This window comes from Martes martes, assembly GCF_963455335.1.
Source record: "Martes martes genome assembly, chromosome: 13".
Classification (NCBI taxonomy): domain Eukaryota; kingdom Metazoa; phylum Chordata; class Mammalia; order Carnivora; family Mustelidae; genus Martes; species Martes martes.
Window position 1 is genome coordinate 61242414 of NC_137901.1, and position 26232 is coordinate 61268645.

Consider the following 26232-nt stretch of genomic DNA (forward strand, 5'->3'; position numbering starts at 1 on the left):
TGCTGAGTTCTTTGACATGACCGTAGTAGTCTTTGATGATTTTCTTGCTATCTGGTATGACAAGATATTCCATGTTCATCTTGTACATTTTTTTTTAAATTTTATTCATTTATTTGACGGAGAGAGAGAGAGAGAGAGCGAGCATGAGTGCACACAAGTAGAGGAAGCTATAGGCAGAGGGAGAGGGAGAAAAAGGCTTCTTGCTGATCAGGGAGACCAGTGCGGGGCTTGATCCCAGGACCGTGGGATCACCGGCACCGAAGCCAGATGCTTAACCGACTGAGCCACCCAGGTGTCCCCATCTTGTACATTTTCTGTACGAGACCTGGAATCAGCTGTTTTTTAAAAAAAGCCTTGGCTTCTTTAAACAGAAAGTTGCAGTTTAGGAATGTCATCTAAGTACTAGGGATGCTCACAGATATTAGATTATTGTTTTTAGATCTTTTTGGTGAATAAGGCTGGGTATATATACATAGTGCAAGATAAAAAAGGTCTTGTGAACTTATCTTAATATATTCAATTCAAATTTAGGATTTCAGGATTACTGGGCTTTTATTTAACCTTTTCTGGATTACATTATTTCCTTCCTTCTACACCGAGAATCCTGGTTCTCATGGAGGTGAGGAATGATGGAATTAGTATATCTCATGCTTACTCCTTTGATTTATCTCATTTTACATGTACAGGAGAGCTAGAAGAAAAATACTAACACTGCAACCACCAATTTATTACAGAGTTTATTTTATTTACTTATAAAATAAACTCTGTTTATTTTAAAAGTTTATTACAAAAAAGTTTATTACAGAGGGACGGATATTCTAACTCTGTCCCCATTAGAATTTTTCAATAATTGAAATTTTGAAAAATGATGCTAAGGTCTGAATGTTTATGTCCCCCTGAAATTCGTATGTTGAAATCCCAGCCTCCAAGGTGATAGTGTTACGAAGTGAGACCCTTGGGAGGTGATTAGGAGGTGATTAGGTATGAATGCCAAGCCCTTCTGAATGGAATTATTGCCCTTAAAAAGGAGATACCAGAGAATTAGCTCACCCATTCTACTATGTGGGGTTACAGTGGGAACATGGCTGTTTTTGAGGAAGTGTGCTCTCATGAGACCCCACATACTGAATCTGCCAGCACAATGCTCTTGGACTTCTCAAGCCTCCAGAACTACGAGAAATAAATGTGTATACATCACCCCGTTTATAGTATTTTTGTTATAGCCGCCTCAATAGACTGAGACAGATAGTTTATATTTCCATGTGGAACCAGTAAATATATTATAAAAAGTCATAATTCAGAATGACATAGATAGGCCAGAAAAATTAACACCAATATGATGCAATTTGACATGGATGAAAAATGCAAGTTTGCATTGTATTTTGGCTCAGAAACAGAGTTAACGTTAATTTTAGGATGGGAAAATGGAAAGGATTAGATGGAGAAGACATTAGTAGTAAAATAGAACACAGCAAAACTAGAAACTATGATGTATATTAAGAATATGAAGCAGCTGGAAACAAAATCCCACCATCAAATTTTCATGCTGCATTCATAGAAGCCTAGTGTCTCATCAGTGCCTGTGATTTCCCCATGGAAACCCACATTGGTCAGGCCACATCTATGTTCAGTTTTAGGTTTCATGCTAACGTATGGACAATGACACCCTCAAAATTTTGGACATCATGTCACATGAGAAGTAAAATGAAAAACCGAAGGATGGAGAGGATTCCATATTTGTTAGATGCAGGCCTTCAGATAAATAGCTTGGCTCTTTGGTGAAGGAAGAGGTGGGTTTTAGCATTGCTTGAGATTATCATTCTAAAGCCTGTGAATACAAGGTATAGGGAAGCAAAATTCTGCTCCATTGTTGGGAGGTGATTTCTCTGACAGTTGAAGTTGTCCAACAGTGGGATGGACTTGTCAAGTAAGAGCATCCCTGTCTTTTTTCTTTTTTTTTTTTTAAGATTTTATTTTTAAGTAATCTCAGCACCCATTGTGGGGCTTGAATTCACAACCCCGAGATCAAGAGCTGCATGCTCTACTGATTGAGCCAGCTGGGAAGCCTCAAGCTTCCCTGCCTTTACAATTGTTTAAGCCAGCTTATAAGGAGAGTCATATGGTTACCTGCTAACTCTAATACTCTGCTTTTCTATTTACTACGTAATAATAGCAAGGATTTTTTTTTTTTAATGGCAGATAAATATGATTGTGAACTCATTTTTGAGAATTTAATTTTCCTGGAGTTCTCTCTTGTAGACACCTAATAAGGAGACACTGCCAGTTGACTTTGATATTGTAATCACATAAATGATGAATAATAGGAATGTTGGTACTTCATCAGAAATATTATCCCGAAGAATTAAACTTTCTGGTGACAGCTACATTAAACACATCTTGGTGCAAGCCAACCACGACAACTGCAGAGGGTACAGATTCCTCCAACCTCTTCACCCTCAGATGACACTGTTACTGAGATTGACTTGTGTGTTTCAGAGATTTCCTTTCAACCAACAGGCATATGACTAAGGCACAGTTGGAAATTGGTTGTTTTTTTGTCCTGACTGTTGCTGGCCTTTGAAATCAACAAGACTAGTATGTTTGCTGTTTCTGATGGAGCATACAGAATGTTAGTTGTGGGTGAGCCATGGAATCAAAAGACTTAAACTTTACACAGTAGTGAGTCTTGGAGAATGGTGTCTCTCTGGAGTGATAAATGAGGTGTGCCCCCTGTCCCCAGCCAAGATCCTAGCCAGGCTCTTCTTACCTAAATGGCCTTTCCACTTTCTTTCTTTTTTTTTTTTAAATTAATTAATTAACTTTTAAAAAGATTTTATTTATTTATTTGACAGAGAGATCACAAGTAGGCAGGGAGGCAGGTAGAGAGAGAGGGGGGATGCAAGCTCCCCGCTGAGCAGAGAGCCGGATGTGGGATGTGGGGCTCAATCCGAGGACCCTGAGATCATGACCTGAGCTGAAGGCAGAGGCTTAACGCATTGAGTGCCCCAGGTGCCCCAGGTGCCCCAGGCTTTCCACTTTCTTGATTTCTCTTGTTATCAGTGGAGAAAAAAATCACATCTCTGAGCCACTTTGGAAGCAGGTTTGTTTTAGGGTCAGGTTAAGAATAAATATCGTTTAGAACTTCTCTTCCCAGAAAAATGTGTTCTCTGCTCTCAGGAAGGTTGTAATTTAATTGGAGATACAGCAAGATAAATACAAGTGAAGAGATATGCAACATTACAATGTACCCAGCAAGGGGAGTTATCAATATATATCAGTGATAAATAGTAGTTTTGGTCTCCATGCTGTGATGTGTTTTATCTTGTTAGACCTTGGGCCTCCATTGTAGATATCAGTACTAAAATAACTAAGTATGACAAAAGTTGTCTGCAGTTTTAAGTCGTGGACTTTCTATGTCATACCTACAAAATGACCATGAATTGCTATGAAAAGAACATAAGTAAATATAATGTGGGTCGTCCAATTTCTGCCCTTACGTGTACAGGCCATTTACATTTATTTATAAAGATAATTCAGTTCAAAAGATTCTCTAGTATCATTATTCAAAAGGTAAAAAGGCCACTAAGAAGTAGGGCAGTTGGACTGCTCATACTAGGCCTCTTAGGAGTGGAAACTGAATACAAAGAGAAAGATTGCATGCGCTGCTTTTTCATAATGCAATAAGAGGGGTTATGAAAGTGTTTGTTCCTGCAACGAGCAAGAATTTCTGGTATTTTTTGGTCCTGTCTTTTCCCTTTGTTTCTCCCCACTGAGTCTGGTCCCTTTTTCCCCAAGAGGAAGTGGCAAATGGATGGGAAATGAATAGGACAACCCCACCACATTTTGCATTAAGAATTGCTTTTCAGAGGTGCCTGGATGGATCAGTCAGTTAAAGGTGCAATGCTCGGTTTTGGCTCAGGTCATGGTCTCAGGGTATTGGGACTGAGCGCCCCATCCGGTTCTTCGCTTGGTGGGGAATCGGCTTGAGGATTTCTCCCTTTCTCCCTCTGCTCCACTTCCCAGCCAAAAAAATAAAGAATCTTAAAAAAAAAAAAAAAAAAAAAAGAACTCCCTTTTGGAAGAAGAAGAGAAAAAAAATAATTTGCGTCAAATATTTGGATATTGAATGCACTTTGTAGTTATTGGCTTACAGAGAGAAGGAGCGGAGATAGCAGCATAAACTTCAGTTTTGAGTACCAAGCAAACCCCTGTGAAAGGAGCTCATCAAGATGATTGTTGATGTGGCCTCAGGGCTTCCCTTTTGTTGTTAACTAAAAATATGCCTCTGAATGTAAGTTACCATTCTTCTGTCATTTTAGTATACACAGCATGCCAACCTGTCTAGTGATAAGTTCTAGTAGGGGAGAGATAGTGGATTTGAAGAAGAGTGCATACTTTTTTCCTTAAATTCTAAGCCCTTCTTCTTGCATTTCACTTTGGGGACGGGGGATGGTTCTGTGACTCTAAGCACAACGCCTCAGGACAGCCAGCATCACCGTGGCCCTGAGCCAGACTGGTATTGCCTCATCTGCCAGGAGGTTGGAACATCGCCTTTCTGGGCCTCTCCACATGGGTTCGTTCTTTCATTGGTTCACGTGCTTGTCACTTCATGGGTTGCCTGGATGACATCATCACTACCGCTGCTGTGTCAGGCAGCGTAGTAAAGTCTATGCTGACAGGGTTTGATAGATGAAAAATAATGAGTTGCATTTTTCTCGTTAAGGGCATCACCTAGTGTGATGTCAGCTACACACTGTGTCCCATGTGAGAGTTTTGCCCCTGGTTGATCAGAGGAGGGTTATGGGAGACCCAGCTTGCCTGATCTGATTCCTGTTAGCAAGGGGTTTTGACGCAGTTGGCACATCTTGGCTATATGGTGGTTTAATGGGTAAGGGGAGCAAAAACTTGTTATCCCCAGAAGAGGTGGGGGGCAAGAACATGTATTTGAATATAGTGTGAGCAGAGATGTTAAGAGCAAAGAGGCAGTTTTTAGAATTTGTCATCGTTGCTTTGACTTGTACACTGACATTTCTGTTGAGGCTAGTTGTGTGCGGAGAACTGTTTAGTGTCAATTGTGTTATTCTCACAGCTTGTCCTGGAACATTTCTTGGTTTTTCTGCATATGAGTCACAATTTTACTTTCATGTATTTGTGTCTGTGTAGTGGTCTAGTGACCTTATCCATCAGAGTCTTTTGCAGTCCAAATAAACCTGTGGAATAGACCGATAAAGTATGTACGTAGGGGGAACTGACACACGGGAGATCAAGGTATGATTTGGAGGAGCTATTTAGGAATACCATAGAGCTAACCTGGTCTAGCCGTGTGATTATGAAACACTGCCCCGGTGGGGTACAGCCCAGGTGACCTTCAGATCTCAATCTGCTTGTTTCAGGTATGCACCCACGTGTTCCTGCTGGGCCTTAGTAGAAATGGAAACACATCTTAGAAGACGAACTGAATAAAACAAGTAGAAAGTCAAAAGGTGGAAGTAACAGAAAGCAGCTTCAGTATGGAAACCAATTTAATAGAAACGAAAAGGGAATGCAAAGATGATAAACATCATAAATTATTCTTGAGCGGAGATTTAGTATTTATTTGTGTTAAGGGCAGGAAGGTTCCTTCTGACTTCCATTATGAAAGTTACATGAGAAGTCTGTGGGTCACTGAGTATGAGCTTGTTGAATCCTTCTATGCTTTCAGAAAAGAGCTTAATTGGAAAACTACAATTTTTCCTTTCTTTGCTTGATGTATGAGAGCCTGACTCATCTTTTTGGAAAAACTAATCATGTTTCTAACCAGTTCTGTGTGCTGTAGTTATCAGGTTAATCACAAAAATGTCAGCTGGCGGAAAGGCTTGAGAATAAGAAGAATGGAGAATGGGAGTGGATGGGCAGGCTGTGAGTTGCTTCCTTTAATGAAAGTCTTTAGGATTGACTGCATCAAAGGAAAATGATAGTAGAAATTAAAATGCAGATTTCTCAAGTGTGCCTGTGTGGTTTAATTATTCTAACACTAAAAAGATCTTTGTCTAAACAGAACAAAACCTGTTATGCATTATGTCAGAGGGGCCTAGGAGTCAGCTCTGAGGACAGTTCGGCGTTTTTAACTATCATGTTGTCTTTGAGTTAGTATTGGCTTATGACCTAGGCTTTTAGGAAGTGTTTTGACAGCTGACAATGATAATAGTAGTTCTCATTTCCACAATAAAATATGTAGTGTCAGGAGTAGTACTGTAATAAAAATAAAACAAATACTGGTTGGGGTCTCATAGCTACCTTAAGTCTTTATAATTATAATTAAGTCTCATTTTAAAAAATGTGCAACATTTTAATTGCCAGATTAACAGCATTAGAGTACTCTTTTAGGTGGAATTGTAATATGATTTGACACTTTACTTTTTGTGATCCCTGTCAGTTTTAAAAGTCTCTAAATAATTCCACGTACTGTGCCTGTTCTTTGCTCTCTTTTAGACCTGATCCTTTTATCAGCAAGGAGTGAAGATGAATTTTATTCTAAATTTTATTAGATTATCTTCAGATATACTGAGGTCATATAAATATTCTGTTCTAAAGAATAATTAACATAGAATGAGTTTTAGCATATATTAAATGAAAACATTATACGATAATCTCTGGTATGATACTGTTTTTTTGTTAAAAAAGATACGCATATTTAACTAACCCGAAGGATATATACCAGGATATTAACATTAGTTAGTTTTGGTGATGTGATTATAAGTGTTAATTTTTTATGTTACTTGTCTGTATTTTCCATTCTTTCCCACAGTGAATGTTATTGCTTTTTAAAAGAAATGTTCTTTAATGGCAGGTATTATTTGACTTTTTTTTTTCGTGTAGGGGCACGTGTTATACAAATAAGTCAATTTAAAAATCCTCCTCAGTGGAGGCACTTTGTTCTCTTTTTGTTGCGTAACTAGAGACAGTGATGCTTTGAAAATAGTATTATGTTTGCGGGAGTCTCTCAGTAATTCCTCACTGAAGAAGGAAAGGAAGGAAGGAAGCAAGAAACCCCTGAGGCAGGTATTTTTTTTTTAAAGATTTATTTATTTATTTATTTATTTGTCAGACAGAGATCACAAGTAGGCAGAGAGGCAGGCAGAGAGGTAGAGGGGAAGCAGACTCCCCGCTGAGCAGAGAGCCCGATGCGGGGCTCGATCCCAGGACCCTGAGATCACGACCTGAGCCGAAGGCAGAGGCTTAACACACTGAGCCATCCAGGTGCCTCTGGGGCAGGTATTAAACCATGTAGTTGATAGGGTGCCTGCTGTGTTTGAAGTGTGTAAAATGCTCTGAGGGAGTAGGTGCAAGGGACATGGGGCAGTGTCCTTGACCATCACAGTTTATCGTCTGGAGAGACAAGGTCTACCCTCAAAGCAGTTAGTGAAGGATACCTTATGTGGTTGTACCTTGTACAATACAAGTACTTAGGAAAGCTGCTCATCCTCATGGTCTAGTTCTGGGCCCTGGGATGATTAGAGCCCAGGAATATTGTTTCCCGAAGTGTAGAAGACCAAAGAGCTCATTCAGAGTACGGGCTCTGGATTGGTGGGTTTGTGTTTCAGAGGCCTGCTCCTAGACAAGTTATTTACTGTCTCTAGGAATTAGCTAGACCTGGGAGGGGAATTCTCTTTCTGGTCAGTGAGGCCCCCAAGATATCAAAGTCTCATACAAGAACAGAAAATAATATGAGTGATACCATCTTGGGCTCTAGTTTTGTGTTTGTTGATTAACAGCATTTCAATTGTATTTTAAAATTTCTTCTGTACCGTGTAAGTGTTTAATTCTAATAGTCTTGTGAATAAATAAGCTACTCACTGTTAAAAAAAAAGAAAAGCTGCTCATGATGTGATGCAGACGGTGGGTGTGAAGCACATAGGGAGGGAAAGGTGGATGTAGCTAGGAGTCACTGAGGAAACTCTTCAGTATTTTTTTGTGGGTTCTTCCCCCGGAAGACAGTTGTCTGACCTTGGAAAGGTCTCCCACGTAGCAGTCCCTTTGCTGCTCTCGCAGCTGTCTTTTGCTTTTCACCTCGAGTGCTGGCTCTACAAGAGTTGTGAAAACAGAAAGGTGTCTTTACTAAATCGGGTGCTGTCTTCTGCTAGGTCCACAGAAAACTTTGTTTCCCTCTCACGTCTTCATTAATGCCACAGAATGGAAGCTGGGCTGTGGGAAACAAGGCAGATAATTCTAGCACAAAGTCAGGCTGTTTTTAATTCTGTGGTCACCGTTACAGTGATAAAACTTTTCAATATTTGTAGTACTCTGTAGAGAGTGGTGATATTCCTTAAAACCTTCTCCACCTTTTTTTTTCTTTTCTTTTTTTTTTCTTTTTTTTTGCTCATAAGAAGAATTCAACAGTGTCACTTAGAAGACAGCCTGTGCCTATGAATACTCTCCACGGACAGTTTCCTTTTTTGATACTATCTAGTTTGTATCTAGACATGGGGAAATGTCATAAGAATAAATTGATTTGGTTCTGAAACATTCTTCCTGTAAAAACCCATTAGACTGAAGTCATTTCATTCAAAGGGCTGCCTGTCTCAAGTAACAAAGTTTCCTCGGCTGGGTTTTATTATTTTTTTGACCATAAGGATATACTGATTATTTGAAATTCAAAGTAAATATCTGTTCCTATAAGTTCTGAACACCCAGTAAATTGAGTGTTTATCTCAAAGTTGATGAGTGTTCTGCAAGAGATCCTGGTTGCTTTTAAATGAAAGGAGAGAATAATCCACAGCATAGTTTCTTTTTTGCACTGTCTCCCTAAGGACAGTTAATAGAATGATTCACAGGTCCTTCTGTGGAAAAATCAGCTGTTGGATGTTCAGCTAATATTAAATATTTGATTTTTGAAGATCAGTATTTCCTTATCCTTGGATTGGCCATTTTGTAATATAAGCTCTTAGACATGAGGGTCTGTAATATATTTATTTGATGTTGTAAGCTTCAATGTCAGAAAAAAATTCTCCAGAATAAATATGAGTGTTGTTTGATTTTTAACATCTGACTTCTGTTTTTGGTTTAATCCCTTCTGAAAGAAAGAAAGGAAGAAAGAAAGAATGAACAAACATCTTCATAACTCCTTGCTTCAAGTAGCAAAAATACTTGAGATTCAAGTCCCATTTTTTTTTAAACATTTTTTTTTAAGATTTTATTTATTTATTTGACAGAGAGAGATCACAAGTAGGCAGAGAGGCAGGCAGAGAAAGAGGGGAAAGCAGGCTTTCCGCGGAGCAGAGAGCCCGAAGCGGGGCTGGATCCCAGAACTCCAGGATCATGACCTGAGCCGAAGGCAGAGGCTTTAACCCACTGAGCCACCCAGGCACCCCTCAAGTCCCATTTTTAAGACAAAATTGATGGATACTAGCCTTAACTCCTGAACCTCTGTCTGTAAATGTCTTCTCCGGGAATCTGGGTCATGACCCATCTTTATGGTAGGTATCTGAGAGAACCTCTTTGTCCTTTTAGGGTGTGTCCTTGAGGTCACTGTTGACAACAGATCTCTGAGTGAGATTCAACAAGGGTTAAGCCATACTGTTTTTATAACATCATTCAGAAGGGGAGGACATTTCTTGGCTATCTGAGGCAGTCCTATCTGATGGATGAATTCCTCTTCAGTACCCTTGACACATGGTCTTTTAGCCTTTCTCCAAACAGCAGCAGTGATGGGGAACCTACTGCTACATAAAGCAGTCAACTTCAGTTTTGCAGGATTCTCAATTATTTAAATTTCTTTCCGGTCAATGAGTAGAAGCCATATCTTTCCCTCAGTGATCCTAGTTCCGGTCATGAGAGCTAGGAACTGTTGTCCTATGTACTGTCCCCATGAAAGGCCTTTGGATATGTGAAGGAATGTATTATAACCCATTCCAGCCCCAGCGGATCACATACAACCTGTGATAGAACTTGGAACCTTAATTTAAAATAAACTCCCCAGATGGTTTTGATCCTTGCAGAGTCTGAGAATCACTGCGTGGGTGGGAGAAACCAGTGGCTTGTGACAGCGTGAGAAGGCTGTGTGTCAGGTGGTGTGGACAGCTGGTGGGGTGTAGTGGGTCTGGCAGAGGAGAGCTCATGAGTTTAAGAAGGACTTCCCCAGATACACAGGAACTAGCAGGCAGGGAAGGAATGAAAGGGGCCTGCAGGCCTAGACTTGGGTGGGTCATTCCTTGGGACAGGAAGGAGCCTGGTGATTTTAGGGGCAGGGAGCCGGCCCAGCATGGCCAATTGTAGGACTGGGTAAAGGGCAGGGCAATAGTCTGGAAAGGTCAGACTGTAAAGGACTCTGTTGGTCACACTCAGGAATTACACATCATACCACTGGTATTGGGGAACCACAGTCAGTTTCTACCCCGGAAAGCCCTGAAGAGGGGTATTATAGAAACATAGCTCTGGCAGTGGGAACAGAGTGTACTAAAGGGGGTTAATAGGTATATGGGTGGCTGAGGGCCAGAAACATGAAGGTTTTGGGATGACTGCATCTTCTATTTTAAGTCAAGGTGTATAAAAAGAGAAGGAACAACTTGTTTGGGAAGAAAGATTTGTTTTCAGTGTCTTAACATTGGGTATGTTGGGGGGATATGCAAGTGAGACTAGGGAGTGGATTTGGAGCTCAGGAGAAGTTTTCTGAGCCAAAGTTACAGATTTGGGATTATCAGTTCATAGGTGACTGTGAAGATAAGTCCTCTAGTGGGAGAAGATGAAAGGGCCAACAGTGGGACTTCAGGGACACCAACACTTAGGGGATGAGCCAGGGAGGAAGAAGCAACAAAAGAAAGAGAGGAGAAATGGACATGTGAGGAGACCAAGAGAGGGTAAGGACCTGGATGTCTGGTGCACAGTAGAGTGAGGAGAATGCATGTAGCCCTTCTGGGCATTGGAAGTGGGTGTTGCCCCCTGGCCTTGAGTAGCTTGTGGCTACTCAATGTTTAAGGAGCTGCAGTTACTAATCGCCCAGTCTGTATCAGAATTTCACTTTACAGGTCATATTTAAATTGAACAACTATAAAAAACACAGGTATAAACCTGTTTTTTTTCTCATAAAGCAATTATGGTTTTTTTCACCTGTCACCTCTCTGTGGTCTCTCTGTCCTGTCCATTTGTCTGGGTAGATGAGAGCCTGCTGTGTGCCAGATGCTCTCCTAGAAGCTTTCGTGGCACTTACCTGATTTACTTTATTTATATTATTTCTCTAGGTACTTTCTCCTAGGTGATTTGGGGACTAGCTTGTTTTGGAACACCTTAAGTTTTGGATGGTACTCTGGCCGAGGACCAGTGTGAACCTTACAGAAAATATTGATAAGTGGCTTAATTGTGCTCTTCACAAATTTCTTCTTTCATACATTTTGAGGGGAAAGCGACTCTGCTAGGGTTTTAGTTCAATCTTTCCCTTTACCTTTGAGGAAACTCAAGACTGGAGAAGTTGTGCAAGGTCGTAGGGAGGATGACAGGAGACGAGACTTCAGTCAACTGAGTCGTCTTCACTCCTTACCAGCCAAGCACAATGTCCTACCTGTCTGTCTGTCCATCTAATTTCTGTCTATCTTTCTATCTATCTATCCATCTATCTATATCTATGTATTACCTTTTTCCTTTTGAAATCTGAATCTGTTCATTTAACAAAGTGCTAGAACTTTCTTTTATGGTTCTTTTCTGGTCCCACTTATGTTATTACCCTTTCTGAACGATTTTAGTTGGAAGAGATGGAGGACAAACTGACTTTCTTTGTTCTGTAGTATTTCTTGTTTACTGCTTGTTATCATAGGTGCTGAATCCACCTGCACAGCTTCTGGAAAGAGGTAGTCTCATGGAGCATCTCCTGAAGGCAGGAAAGGTCCCCACCCCCACCCCAAGGCAGGGGAGGGGGCATTTTTTCTTATTCTTTTGTGTTGGGGCTGTCTTTTGTGTTGTGCTGCCACCCTGGCCCTGCTTCTCTGGAGAAGCCAAGCTGGTGCAGTCCGCAGAGGCTGGCTTTCCACTGCCAAGAGCTCCTGTAAGTCAGATTTTGTTCCAGTCTTATCTTGTAGCCTCCAGCAAAGCCCTTAGCTTCTCTGACTCCAGTCTTACCTGTCTACAAAGGAGGAATGGGTAAAATTTTTGGACTGTGGGGGGAAAGACCAGCCTTATAAGAGATGTGAAGCAGTATTACAGTATAAAGAAATAGCTACACGTATCAATTTTTATTTTGAAATGTTATTTGAAATACTGATCAGGATTAAAAGGTAACCACAGTGTCTTCTGTGAGACGAACTGTTTGGCAGCCTGAAGTTCTGTGACTCAGGGAGTCCATGGCGGGGCGGTGTCTGGAGGTAGCCCCCCAGAGCTAATCACCAGGGAGGCAGGATTGGAAAGGAGCAGAGCTTCTTTCCCATAAAGAATGTGTCCCTTCTTACCCCACACCTCACTCAGGGGCATTGGGGCATTTAGACAGCAACTATGGCAGGAAGCCAGGTGTGCCCTGAGCCAGACTCGGTTTGGGGAGAGGCGTGAAGGTTCAGAGTCAGGGCTCTGAGATGCCCTTAGCTCTGCTAATCATGTTGCTAACTAGTGGTACGCAAAGTGATTATATAGCCACGTGCCATCTTTGGCAGTTCCCTCTTACTTTTCATCTGAAATACTTACATTTCTGAAAGCTGGGAGGGTTAATATAGGAAGAGGGGGATAGAATCTCCACGGGCAAATCTGCTGTAGCCGTGAGCAAGGCTCTAACAAGTTTACATTTGGATTAAAAACACTAATGAGTTTTTACCTGTGCCAGGGGTTTGTCAGTGGCAACAACTAGGGCAGCCCCTGTTCCTTCTTATCTCTTTGAATAGTAATAACCCCTTTGTCCATAGGAAGAAACAGATGGGACTTTCCTTGTGGGTGTGGATTGGGTCAGAGGGGTGGGCTTGCCCCACATGAGAAGATGAGATTTCCTTGCTTGCTAAGAAGTTCTCCAGTTTCAAAGGCAAGGACAAGGAGCGAGGCTGTCCTGTCCTTTCATTGTACCCAGTCCCTTCAAAAGCAGACCCACCTTGCCTTCCCCTCAGTCACTCATGCTGGTGAGTGACCTACATTGCACATCAGGTGATGAGTTTCTGTTGCCCCAGGCATGTGCACTTGAGCACACTCAGCAGGGGAGGGAATGCTTTTGGGTACTCAAGGACTGAATGGAATCACTATGCATTATCTCCAGGAGCTTACCAGATACAGGCTTTTGTTTTTATGTTGTGTGTGTCTGGTCCCCTCCCACCCCAGTAATGGCTTTGTCATTTGTAATTGCTGCTGTTTCTAATGTTTATTAAAACTTCACCAGCAGGGTCGGTCATCTTTTGGATTTGGGGAGTGAATTGTCATCTTGGCGAGATGAACCTAGTTTGTGTGACTTTCCCCCACTCAGTGCCATGGGTTAGTTCATCATTATTGGTAGATGTTTTCTGTCTCCACCTCCGTTTCCGCATCTGTTTCCATATACACGGACTTGTGTATGTACCCTGTGTGTATAGTACATAACACACAACTTATGACACGTATGTAACTTGTATGTAACGATACAATTTTTATATATCACAAAGATGTATTTAACAGAATCCTCTTCTGGGGAGCTGTCTTTGGCCTTAGTTGCTCTCTGTTCTCCTTTCTGATCACCCTGCTTGTTAGCGTTGTGACTTTCCGTTTGGGTGGAGTGAATGGTCAGCCGAGAAGGAGGAAAATGTTAGAGGCCGTCGTTTTTGCCAGAGGAAACTGTCCATTGTGTGTGTGCCCAGCAGTGAACTGGACACCAAGATGAGAATGTGGGGGGCCAAGGCAGGTTGTAGGACAATGTACTGATACCAGGCTCACAGAGATGGGGCATATATGTATGAACTGAAGAGCAATGACCACTCACCATTCTTCTAAGAGTAGTTTTGTCTTTTTCCATTCAGTTAAGTGCTTATGGAGCACTTCTTACCCCTGGAGCCCTGTGTTTGGAGCCAGAGAGATACGCATTTATTGCCCTCAAGAAGCCGCTTAGCCTAGTAGTGACAGAAAAATGGAAAACATGCTGGGAAAGCAGGTGCTTTAAGAAGGGGCTGTGTGTGGCGGGAGCCCCCAGAGGCATGAATCCTAGGTTGTGTGTGTGTGTGTCTGTCTGTCTGTCTGGTGCTGGTGAGGGCACTGCTGGCAGAGACACTCCAGGCACTGGAGGGGCTGTGACAACTTGTGGAGTTGCTCGCGTTGGCAGGAACACGGGGCTTGCACTGCAACTGGAGGGAGCTGAGTATGGGAAGAGGAGGCAGCAGCTGGACCACAGAAAGCCACAGATGCTTCAGAATTTGAACTATATCCTGTAGACAGTGGGGAAGCCACTGAAGAATGTTAAGCAGGAAAGCAGCCTGATCAGATTGGCATTTCAGAGAGCTGCTTCTGTGCCCTCAGACCTTTGATAAATGCTCTGACTACCTCTTAGTAAATATGGAAAATGAACTTCATGTTCTGCAGATAAATAACATGTCCTTGAGTGTCTTCTCCTCAGATGACAGTCTTCTAGTAAATACTGAGTGGGCTTACACGGTTAGACTGCCTCTCCCATGTCTTCTGCCTCATCAGAAGGTAATTGTGAAGATCATCCCTTTTGGCCCAGCTCTGCTCCCTAGCCATGCTGGCTACTCGGGAGCAGGGCTCAGTCAGACTTGGAACTGTGGAGGGTTCTGGGGAGTTCTTGAGCTCCTGTCACTAGAATATGTCTCCATTAGTATGGAGTAGTTAGTACACGGCCATTCAGCCAACACACTAATTAAATTCCTAGCAACAAGTGGCCTTTCACACAGGGAGCTCTGGAGATGATCTGTGTTAGTCGCATAGTACTTCTCAGTAAGAAGTGAATTTTATATCTTGCCCATGATTTGTGGTAAGAAATAAATGTTGCATTGTGACCCAGCATACACATACCAGTACCCACCTATCTATCACTGTACAGAAGTTTCTTGAGGCAACGCTCACCCTTACTTTCTGAGATGTACTCTCTTTCCTTCTCTGTTAAAAAAAAAATACACTGGTTATGATTCACGACCTTAATTTCACAGCCCACTAATGGGCCACAACCCACTTTGAAAAATACTGTCCTATAGGAACTTACAGTCCTGGGTGTAATGGACTTGTGGCCTCTGCTCCTATTCCAGTGGGCACAGAGAGGAAAGGGCAAGGGTGGACATGGAGAACTATGATAGGTGTCACTGAGAATCTAGGCTGGGATTAAACACTGTCATCAGCGAGTCCCATGTGAACACATAATTTGAAAACTAGTTTTACTGCTTTTATTTACTGGAGTTGACTGTGCTGACTGTCCTTAATGATTCCCGTTATGACGGTGCTCTGTGTAAGGCACTTTATATGACCCTACATAGTTTAGTATTTGCATCACCCCATAAGGCAAGTTTCATGATTCATAGTACTAGAAATGCAAAAGGTGATACCCATTATGATTTCCATTTCCTCTCCTGCCAGAGTGGCTGAAAGAAACAGCTTGGAATGGTCCAGGGAGCTGGCCATTTTCAGTGACAGCAGGCCTTACCTTGTTTTTAGATGTGGGTGGTGTCTCCTTCATAGTTTTTCATCTTTCTACCTTTTTTCATCAGATTATGCTAACAAGATTTTCAGACTGAGCTAGTGGCTCCAAGAAGGTTTTGCTGGCCTTGAGAAACCAGGTTCTAGCAGTGGGAAGTAGAGATGGCTGCAGAGAAGGCTCTCCTCCGTTGGGATTTAGATGGCTATGGAAGTTGCTACCTATGTTCATCTTAATTTGGTGCTTCATGGGAACAGTCTACGGAGAAACTGAGATTCAGGACTCAGGTCTGTGAAAATGATGGTGTCTCCTGTGCTCTAAGACTGGGGCTGTCCCCAGAGGCATGGCCTTCCATACTCTGCTGCTGCTGCATTCCAAGCCACGATTTTATATTGTCTCTGCTGTGTTGCTTCAGACTGTCATAAACTCCTGTACAAACACTGTAAGGACTGGTGCACCTTCTACTAGGTAGCCTGAGTCTGTGATAATCTAGATTCAAGGAGCAGCTCAATGAGGGAAATAACATCTTTTTTACCAATACATATATTTTTATTTACGAGGGAAGATTCATTGTAGGATTCCCTAAGACATCAGGAATTTCTTTATTATGTTTAAAGGAGCATGAGATTTAGCTCAATTTTATATGCTGTTCAAGGACCAGCTCTGAATGACTTTTCATGATATCTGAGCCATAATTTCTGGGACAGTGAGTTGGACTAGACGATGATATCTAAAGGCATTTCTTATTCCCAACTTCCAGAGTTCTGTTCAAGTGTAAGAAATCAGCTTAGTTCACCATACAGTTCATCGTACTGTTGAATTTAGTAGATACTTCCATGTGCAATATCCAGGAACACTATTGGGTTAGGCCAGCCCTAGCCCTCCGGAAGTTCTAATGAACTTGGCCTTCATAGGCTAGACCTGAAGGTCGTTCTCTACCACAGTCACATTGGTGGGAAACATAAAAGATGGTAGTGTTTTTTCCCCCTGGTTTCACCATATTTTTGCATACCCTTTGAGAGGAGGGGGAGATTTATTTGTCAGCAGTATCTTTTGCTGAACATTAAGCTAAATTTTGAGGGAAAGTACAAATTAAAAAGTCTTGCCCTTGGGACTAGTAGAATGTAGTGAAGAAAACAAGATAAATGCAAGACAGCACAAGACAAGATGCAGAGAACACAAACAGCACACAACAAATAATTATTGCATGTTAATTACTAGCAGCTGTACAGAGCTGCTGTCTAAGTGCTGGGAAATGCTAGAAGATTTGGGACCGAGAGTCCAAGGCATTCCTGAGGGGTGGCTGGAAAACGGGTATGAGACAGATCCTGCAGCCTTTTTTCTCCTCCCTCACCTGAAGCTGTGGAGAGGACGTTGAATAAGACATTTCCTTCAAAATACGGAATTTATAGTCTAGTCCAGTGGTTGGTAAAGTACAGCTCACAGGCCACATCCTGGCTAGCACTTGTTTGTGTAAATAAAGTTTTATCGGAACACATCACACTTACTCGTTTATGTATTTGTGGTGGCTGCTTATACGATGTAATTACAGAGGTGAGGAGGAAGGACAGAGGCGATATGCCTTGCATTTCCATTTACCATCTGGCCTTTTGGTGGAAGTTTGCTGGCTCTGCTCCAGTTGCTTCTTCACGTAAACAGAAAGTAAACAAACATAGGTACGCAGTAAATATCCACCACCGATTCTCTGGCGAGGGTCTCACAGACTAACAGATTTCCGTGGAGCTCGGCGCAAGCACAACTCTGCCTTTATGCCCAATTATTTTCATCTTTTTTAATGGAACAGTTAACAGCGCACATCCCTTTGGCGAGTTCTACTGCAGCTGTTTAATTTTGTTATTTTGTTTGTGTGTGTGTTTTTGTGTGTGTGTGTGTGTGTGTTTTAAGCAAACGCAGAAATCCCTCATTTGGACTTTATTTTCTTATCACAGCAGTCGTAGCGCTCTGGTTTCATGTGCTTTGGGAACCTAAAAAGCAACTCAGTCTCAAACTAACTCAGGGCTTTTTTTAAAGTTTGTGTGTGACATTATATACGCATGTATAAATAAATATATGTATATTTTTGCCTCATTGGAATGAAAATGTATTGCAGACTGCATGTGCGAAGTTTTCTTTGGCTGCCTGTAGGACTTACAGGACTGTGCAAAACGCTGAGCTCTCTTTGTTGCTTGTGTGCTGACTAATCAAAGAATCGATTTTTTTCCCCCCATTTACATTTTTTGAATCAGAAGAATGTTTTTCAAGTAAGCTTACAACACAATTCTATGATTTAGAGTCAAATACTTTGTTCATATTTTAATTTTCAAAGATGAGTTTATGTTATGCTTTGTGAAGAACGAGATACAAAATGTATTTAATGAAACAAACGGAAATAGCTCCCTTTTTATACGTAGGCAAAATGGAGATTTCTTAAAATAGAAAATCAGTGACTTGCTTTTGAGTTACAAGTTGGCATTTTATGTGGTTTAAAGTTATTTTGCAGTTCAGCGTAGAAATCAACCTTACTTTTGTATTACTCTGCACACTTTTAGCTGAAATGTGGAGCCCACTGTTACTCTCTAGATTTTCTACAAGACTGGGAATCTTAGGGCTAGCTGAGTTATTTCCTTATTAATTTTAGAATTTTTCAAAATTACCTCTTATTTCTTTTAAAATGACATGTGGCATTCTGTTCTTCTTTGATCATACATCTATATTTATAAAGAAGTATTTCATACATTTTCCACCACTAGTTTGGGCCTCAATTATATAGAATTTTCTTTTTACCTTTTAGAGAAATTAGATTTGGAGAGACAATCGTCATGGTTCCCCTGACAGTTATACATAAATATTGACTATTTTGTTACCTTTTTATCCATGCAGGACTGTCCCTGGAGGCAGTGGAAACAGGTAGAGGGATGGTAATATATCCTCCATCTTCTTTGGCCCCTAAACCATGCTTCCTGTCTTAGAGGCCTGGCCTGGGTGTGGACTGATGGCTGAAGATAAATAAGCTGCTCTTGTGGAAATGGCCTCCATTTTTGGTCAGTTGAGAAAATTCTAGAGCCAGACTCATTGGGGTCTAGATTCTCAGTACTCAGATGTGGTTCAAGAAGCAGAATCATCAGCATCCTCTGGGAGCGAGTTAGAAATGAGAAATGTAGACTCTCAGACCCTGCCTCCGACCTGCTGAATTAGAATTTGCATTTCACTGTGGTGCCCGTGGGCTCCATGAGCACCTTAAATTTGGGAAGCTCTTAGTCTAGATCGTTGGTCTCCCAGAATGGCCAAGCATCCAAATCACCTTTGGAGCAGACCAAAAACTATAGAGTCCTGGTCCCCGCCTCTGAGATATCATTTCACTGTGTCTGGGATGATCCAGGTGCCCAGCCAGATGTAGGAACCACTGGTCTGAAATGCATCACCTCTGGTTGGTGAGGGGAGTTTGAAAAAGCGAATCACTAGCTGAGTGGGTGTCTGGAGGTTCGCAGCGGTTGTTGGTCCCACGGTCTAGCTTACTGTGAGCTTCCCTTTCTCTGAGACTCCATCCCTGAGTGAACATGTCATTCTTGCAGAGTCTGTGGAGGCCTGCAGGGAGCTGGAGCAGGGTGCTAGCACTGTTTGCATCTGTAGCTGATGGAATGGAGGTTTGCAGGCCGTCTAGCTACCCAGCCTCCATTCCCTTCTCATCCAGTTCCCATGGAAACAGATTGCAGGAAAACTGGGCATGGTGCTATCTTTACCCTGTTTTTGGCGATCTGAGGTCTGTTGCCATGGGAACCAGAAGGGAAAGGATGGTAGTAGAGTAGCTAGACTGCTTTTAAATTTCAATGGCAGCCTTCGTCCTTCCTATAAAACCCTCTTTTGCCCAAGTTTACCTCTAGGACAGGGGCCCTTGTGGCTCTGAATGTAGCTGTGACTCATCTGTGGAGGGAGGTGGGTGGAGAAGGAGGGGAAAAGATGGAGCTCTTAAAATATCCTTGCAATGCCAATCATTTCCTTTTCTTCCAAGAATCCATTTTTAGGTGTTGGTATAAGTTATTTAAATGTCATCTTTAGCTATTATTTCTTGTATGGTTTTATTGAACATAATAACATGTTTTTATTCAAAGGAAGTGAAGAGATGAGTCATTTCAATAAGAGTGATTTCTCCGATGTGGGGAATCCCTATGGTTAGTGGGTGTAAAGTAAATATTGACTGGCTTTCCCTGTTGGGGTAGGAATGAGGGTCTCATGAGGTGAAAGGGGGGCCAGGCTAACAGGGTAAATGTCTGGGTGAGATGGGGAAATTTTGGCCTGTGGTCAGGAAGAAGGGCAATGGACCTGATGTTGACCTATTTAAGTATTTGAAAATGAAATATTGATTTCTAATCTAATAGGCCCTAGATTTTAGCTCTTCAGCTACACAGTGGAGTTGAATGGGTCCCACTGAGGTGCTCTATTTTTCCTACCCCTTCCGTCCTTGTTTTTGCTTTTGTTATTTTTTTTAAACTTTCTTACAGCCTGGTCGACCAACCTCACCTTTTTTTTTTTTTTTTTTTTATTTTAATAAACATATAATGTATTTTTATCCCCAGGGGTACAGGTCTGTGAATCGTCTGGTTTACACATTTCACAGCACTCATCATAGCACATACCCTCCCCAATGTCCATTTCCCCACCACCCTCTCCCATCCCCCTTCCCCCCCACAACCCTCAGTCTGTTTCTTGAGATTGAGTCTTTTATGGTTTGTCTCCCTCCCAATCCCATCTTTTCATTTTTTCTTTTCCTACCTCCCCCCAAACCCCCCCACCTTGCATCTCCACTTCCTCATATCAAAGAGATCATATGATAGTTATATTTCTCCGATTGACTTATTTCGCTAAGCATGATACCCTCTAGTTCCATCCACGTCGTCGCAAATGGCAAGATTTCATGTCTTTTGATGGCTGCATAGTATTCCATTGTGTATATATACCACATCTTCTTTATCCATTCATCTGTTGATGGACATCTAGGCGCTTTCCACAGTTTGGCTATTGTGGACATTGCTGCTATAAACATTCGGGTGCACGTGCCCCTTCGGAGCACCACGTTTGTATCTTTAGGATATATACCCAGGAGTGCAATTGCTGGGTCGTAGGGTAGCTCTATTTTCAGTTTTTTGAGGAACCTCCACACTGTTTTCCAGAGTGCCAACCTCACCTTTAATGCATTTCCCGGGGGTTAGACAGCCATAGGCCGTATCATTCCTGCCCTTCTTCCCTGCTTCCCTGCTCCTCATTGCTGCCTTAACCCTTTTTGGAAGGCCTGTTAGATTTTTGGATGCCATGTACGTGCATTTCCTTTATTTTCTCACTTAGTCAGCACCACTGCCTTACAGTTATATTAATGCCCCATTTGACAAATGAGTAGAGTGAGGCTTACTGAGGTTGTATAACATGCCCAAGTAGTGTGTGGCAGGCTGCTCAGGAGAACTGTCATTCTGAGCCCCTTCTGTTTGACCCCAAAGCCATGCTTGATTCTCTGAGCACAGCAACCCCCCCTACCCCCGCCCCAGAGTGAGTGGCTGTGTCAGGGCCAAGGGGTATTGCCGAGCTCCTGACTGCAGTGGTTCATCATTCAATGGAAGCCTCTCTTAGCACCCACCTCCCCTAGCCCCCATCCTTTCTATCATTTCTTCCAGCTAGCCAGCCCAGATAAACAGGCGGCTCCATGCTTTTTGACATTAGTCTTGTATATTTACATATGGCTATTTCTTCTTTCAAATGTATTTGTCAATATGTTTAGTTTTTCAGTCAACATGGACAAAATTTAGTTTTGATGATTGTATGCTTCCTCTCAAATATTTGGGGGAACAATGGCCTAGCAAGAGTATTTTGGTGAAAAGCAACAACAGCTTGCTTTCCTGTGAGGAACAAAATTAAATCCTCATTCTTGCTGTTTGAAGAAACTAATTTACTTACTAGACTATGGGAAGGTGGGGAGTAGGGTGATGTTGTTCACTGTGGTGAAGTCTCTTCCTGCCTTCCCGCCTGATGGTCCCTGCCACCTGTGCTTCCCTCCAGTCCTCTCAGGCATGTGGAGGGACGAGGCCCTGGCTTCTATCCGAAGAAGCTAGCTGAGGGCTCCCAACTGCACAGCAGAGGTTAGAATGAGTCAGTGCCTACTTGTTGATGCCAGAAGGGAAGGGAATAAATAAGGGCTGGATTTTTGAGAAGGAAAACGGAAAAAACTGAAAGAAGATACTGTTCTAAATGCGGAGAAAGTTGCCTGTCAGGCTGGTGAGGTCCGTTGGTGGATTTAGATCTTGAAAGTCCTCACAGACACTGCATAGCTAACTTTGGCAAGTGACGGGAACATGACCAGTGACTTCGGGTTTCACATTTGATTGGTAAAATTTCATCTCGCTGCCAGAGTTCTGCAGTTTTCCTCGGTGGTATCGCAGGAATTCTCTTGTCCAGATCTGATGGTGGACTGCTGAGGCAGACTCAGCATCAAGCCTAGTGATGCTGGGTTGAATACACTGTTCAGAATGAGAGAGTTTCTGTCACTGCCAGTTAGTGCCTCGAAAGCTGAACGGACTCAGCAATCTGGCAAACACATGGCCTCAGGTGCTGTAGGAGACTGTGTCCAGTCACAATGGGCTTGTGGAGGGCCCAATTCTCCCTGAGAGGAGGCCGTGTTTCTGCTGCCCCCCGGGCTGCTTGGCGGGATGCGCAGTACCTGTCCGTCGGGCTTTCCCCCATGAATGACGCTTGTTGGCTCTTGGTCTGTCAGAGCACACGCATAGGCCTTTGTTACCAAGGCAGCGGAAATTGGTCTAATGAACTCTCTGCTTGCCTGGAGGCCTCCAGAACACACAGGGACAGGGTTTGTGTAGTCCCATTAGTTAAATACCAGGCAGCCTTTCCCCGGAATTCTCTGTCGCCCTTCAACAGCTGCTCTTCAGAACAGATGCACTTTCATGGCCCTGCCTCATCCAGCCTTCCAGGAAGATATGAAACTCTATCAGTGTTTCCCTAATGTATGTGGAGTCAGGCCCCGCTCGTCAAACGGCTTGGTGTGCGAGAGCCTCTCACAGATGTAACGTTCATTATTGTGCGTAACTGTACCACCGAGAGCTCGTTTGTCACACTCTCAGACTGGTTGCTGCTGCTGACATCAGCTCCGGGGGCCAACCTCAGACAGTACCATTTTGTGTTACATCCTTCAGACATCTGCTGAAACGTTCATCTCCTTGGATTTCTGTGATCAGATTAAGTTGTTCCACCAACGCTAACTGACCGGGCCAAATGCGTTGTTTCCAGAATTTGGTATGTCTCAAATGACAAGTTTCCCCAGTTGAATTCCAAGTCATTCCTGAAAGGTTGGTCTAGAGGTTGTCTTTTCACTCTCCTGTGAGAATGTGTGTTTCTCCAAGGTAGTCAGGGAATCTATGATCTTCCTAGGATGGTGTTTGACACATTATATGTCATTTGTTTTTCTGGTTCCCTTAAATGATAGAAACAACACCATTTTGAGAGGAAGTTTAAGTTCTAAGAGGATATGGGATGGATCTGTGTCTGTGTCTGCTGTGCAGACTATAGGAAGGAACTGTTTTCTCTTTCAGGAGGTAAGTGGGACTTATCCTAACTTTTGTTGTAATGAATGTATTCGGGCAGTGAGGAGTCTTTCTGCCAGGGCACAAATTGCTAAGTGTGTGTGTGTGTGCATGTGTGTGTGTGTGTCCCCCACACCTGCATCTACATTAAATGAGCTGACTACTGCCAGAGCCTTACAGGCCCCAGGTGTTGGGGAGAAACCTGTCTGGTGCTCACCGTACATCTCTGATGTCTCTTGTCTGTCCCAGACAACATAGACTTTTCTTTGGAAATATCTAAGAGAAATGTTACCAGAGTATTCCTATACAACCCTATCCACCTCAAACTGGATATAGAGTGGAAAAAAATTGTAAAACAAAGGGGTGCCCAGCTGGCTCAGTCAGTAGAGCATGTGACTCTTGATCTTGGGGTTGTAAGTTTAAGTCCCATGGTGGGTGTAGATACTACTTAATAAAGATAAAATCGTAAAAAAAATTATAAAACAGAAAGTTATCATTTTCCTAAATGAATATATTTTTCAGAAAATGAATATGAGCAAACAAGACAAAACTACACAATGGAAATTTAGACATTCCCTGTGTGTTTTGACTAAAGGTGCAAATGTGGGGCTGGCCTGGAGCTTGGTGAACAAGGGAAGTTTAGGAAACCTTTGCTAATGCAAGCAACTAAAATTATATAGATCCTTCATTTCTATAGGGAGTATCAGCTGTTTTATTGTTGATCAAGTTTTATTAGCTTTTAAAGTGTTGGTGTTTCTGTTCCAACACCTGGTGTTATGTAGAAGAGGGCTGGATTTATCACACTGCTGGGAGTGGTTGGTAGGATGTCCTCTATGTGCGGAGTTTCGTTCTCAGGACTTTATGGAAGTTTGAGAAATGCATGTAGAGGGCTTAAAAAGTCAGCACTTTACAAAGGGAATGAACCAAATGGGGAAAAGGAAGGAAGAACGTCAGATTGGCAGATTGGACCCTGCCTGATTATTATCTGGCAAAGAGATGTAAAACGTTGGTTTAATTTATTTATTACTGTCTATTGCTATTTTTTAAATTTGGTATTTCAATGTGAAGACATGAAAAAAAAATTGAATATACCAAGAGGCTCTTTTTCCTTTTAAAGGCAAGTTCCCTTTTTTGTCATTTTTTTTCTTCTAGTATTCTACCACATTTCATACCAAATATCTCACCCACACATTTTGTCTAATTTTGTATCCTTTCCCCTCTTACGAATTTTAGCTGATATAAAGTGATTTTAAGCTTAGATTTTTATCTCTCAAGAACTTAAAAAAAATCAAGACAAATCAACTGAGGAGCTATGAGATAAAATGCCATCTTTTGCCCAGTTAGGTCAGATGAAAACTGGAAAAAGGTGGGTGGGGAATATTCTTTGAAGACATAGTTTATCAATCTGGTATGGTGAGTTGTAATCACTGTAGCAACTCTTATGTGTTTACCATTCATTAGAGACCAGTGTTCTGTGTATGTTTGCTCATTAAATATACAATAATTCTATGAGGGAAGTTCCATCCCTGCTTCTATTTTACAGGTGAGGAAACTGAACTCAAAGGGATTAAGTAACTGCTAAAATCACCCAGAGCCCCAAACAAGGTGAACTCAAGGTAGTCCAACTCAGAGCCTGGCCTTTTGTCCTCTGGCCTGTTTGTGTATAAAGCTCTCCTTTGAGTGTGTTTGAAATGGTGGACTGGTTGGCACTGCCTGGGCCCCAGACTCCCAGCTGGAACGTCCCTCACACAGTGCCCTGGGCCCTGCGGTCTCTTTGCGTACCATGCCCTTGGTACTTTGTGCAGCTGATACAGAGTTACAAGGAGGTAATTAAGCTGAAGCTCAGATATGGTTCAGTGCAGTACAACCAGCATTTATTGGGCACCTGCTGTATTCTAGGCTCCATGGTGGCCAATGCCGAGGATGCAGATTAGCGGAAGGTTTCCATTAGGAAATATCTCCATAAACACCATAGACACTTTGGGGACAGGAGCTTGGTTTGTTTAGCTCATTCCTGTCTCCCCATCACCTAAAATAATACGTTGCTCGAGTAATAGTCCCACAAAGAACTATTGAAGTGCCGAATGGGAGGTTGCAGCCTATACAGTGTTCCGTAGGCCAGAGAGCAGGGGTAGTCATGGGAAGTGTACCATGGAAGGCTGCTCTAGCTGGGGAGGGGAGTGGCTTGGCGTGGGTGCTGTGAGTGGTGACACTGGCAGAGCAGGCATTGCTGGGTGACGAGGACATTGGGGAATATGTATGAGGAAGACAAACACTTTCATACAAACAACTCATTGGTCCTTATTCTCTCCTACTCTTACCCAAGGAGCCAGAGGGCAGCTCCCCTTCCTTACTGCTCACGCTTGTTAGCTGCCTGTGGGAGCCCTTTTATCTTTGCCTATCATGCCCATTGCAAACTAATTTTATCTGAAGACAATTAGGATGGGGGAGAGTGTTGGGTGTGGAGCATCTCAGAGCCCAACTCCTTGGTGTGGCCTGTCAGGACGTCTCGCACCAGGCTGGGTGGTAACGGTTTCTCCCACAGCCGCCTTCTGCTTGGCTGGTGTTCACATCTGAGGTGACCACGATGGGCTCACACCTTCTGTGCACATTCTGATTCTGTGCCAAGCAGACCGTTCCTTGCCTATTCTTTACAGCAGATTGGTAGTGTGCTCGTAGGCCAATTTGGGCCTGGGAAAGTGGAAATCATCTCAGTATTCCTTGATGTCCATTCGCTATTGTTACAGGAGTCTGCTGCACCGCTTCTTAGCTTCTTCCTTTTGGCCAGTCTGTGTGTACGGGGGAACTTGGAGCTTGGGCCTAGACTGACACCTGGGTTCGTTCCCAGTGCTGCCGTCATCATTTCAGTCACTTTCAATGAATTCCCTCTCCTCCCTGAGTCTCAGTCTCCTCCATAAAATGAAGGAGTGGGGTAGATGACCTCTTATTGCTTCCTTTGTTCCTAAACAGTATGAGAAGGTAGTTACAAACTTACCGAATCACTAGGGACAGTTATCCTACTAACTTACCTGGGGGGATTCTTTCTCCTATTCGGTTGGAGTAGAGCCTCAGACTACAGATCCTTCAGGATTCATCAAGTGTCAT

At 42.6% G+C, this 26232-nt stretch overlaps 1 protein-coding gene across 4 annotated transcripts in view; it reads left to right on the top strand.

The window, feature by feature from the left end:
- LDLRAD4 (low density lipoprotein receptor class A domain containing 4) overlaps positions 1 to 26232 on the top strand; it is a 422342-nt gene that overhangs the window by 126033 nt on the left and 270077 nt on the right. Inside the window, exon 1 of one of the 4 annotated variants that reach the window (XM_080821465.1) lies at positions 15740 to 15834. The exons of the other annotated variants lie outside the window; for them this stretch is intronic. The gene's annotated coding sequence lies outside the window, so the exon portion shown is untranslated. Of the gene's footprint in view, positions 1 to 15739; positions 15835 to 26232 lie in introns of those variants that run through there. 4 annotated transcript variants of the gene reach the window in all.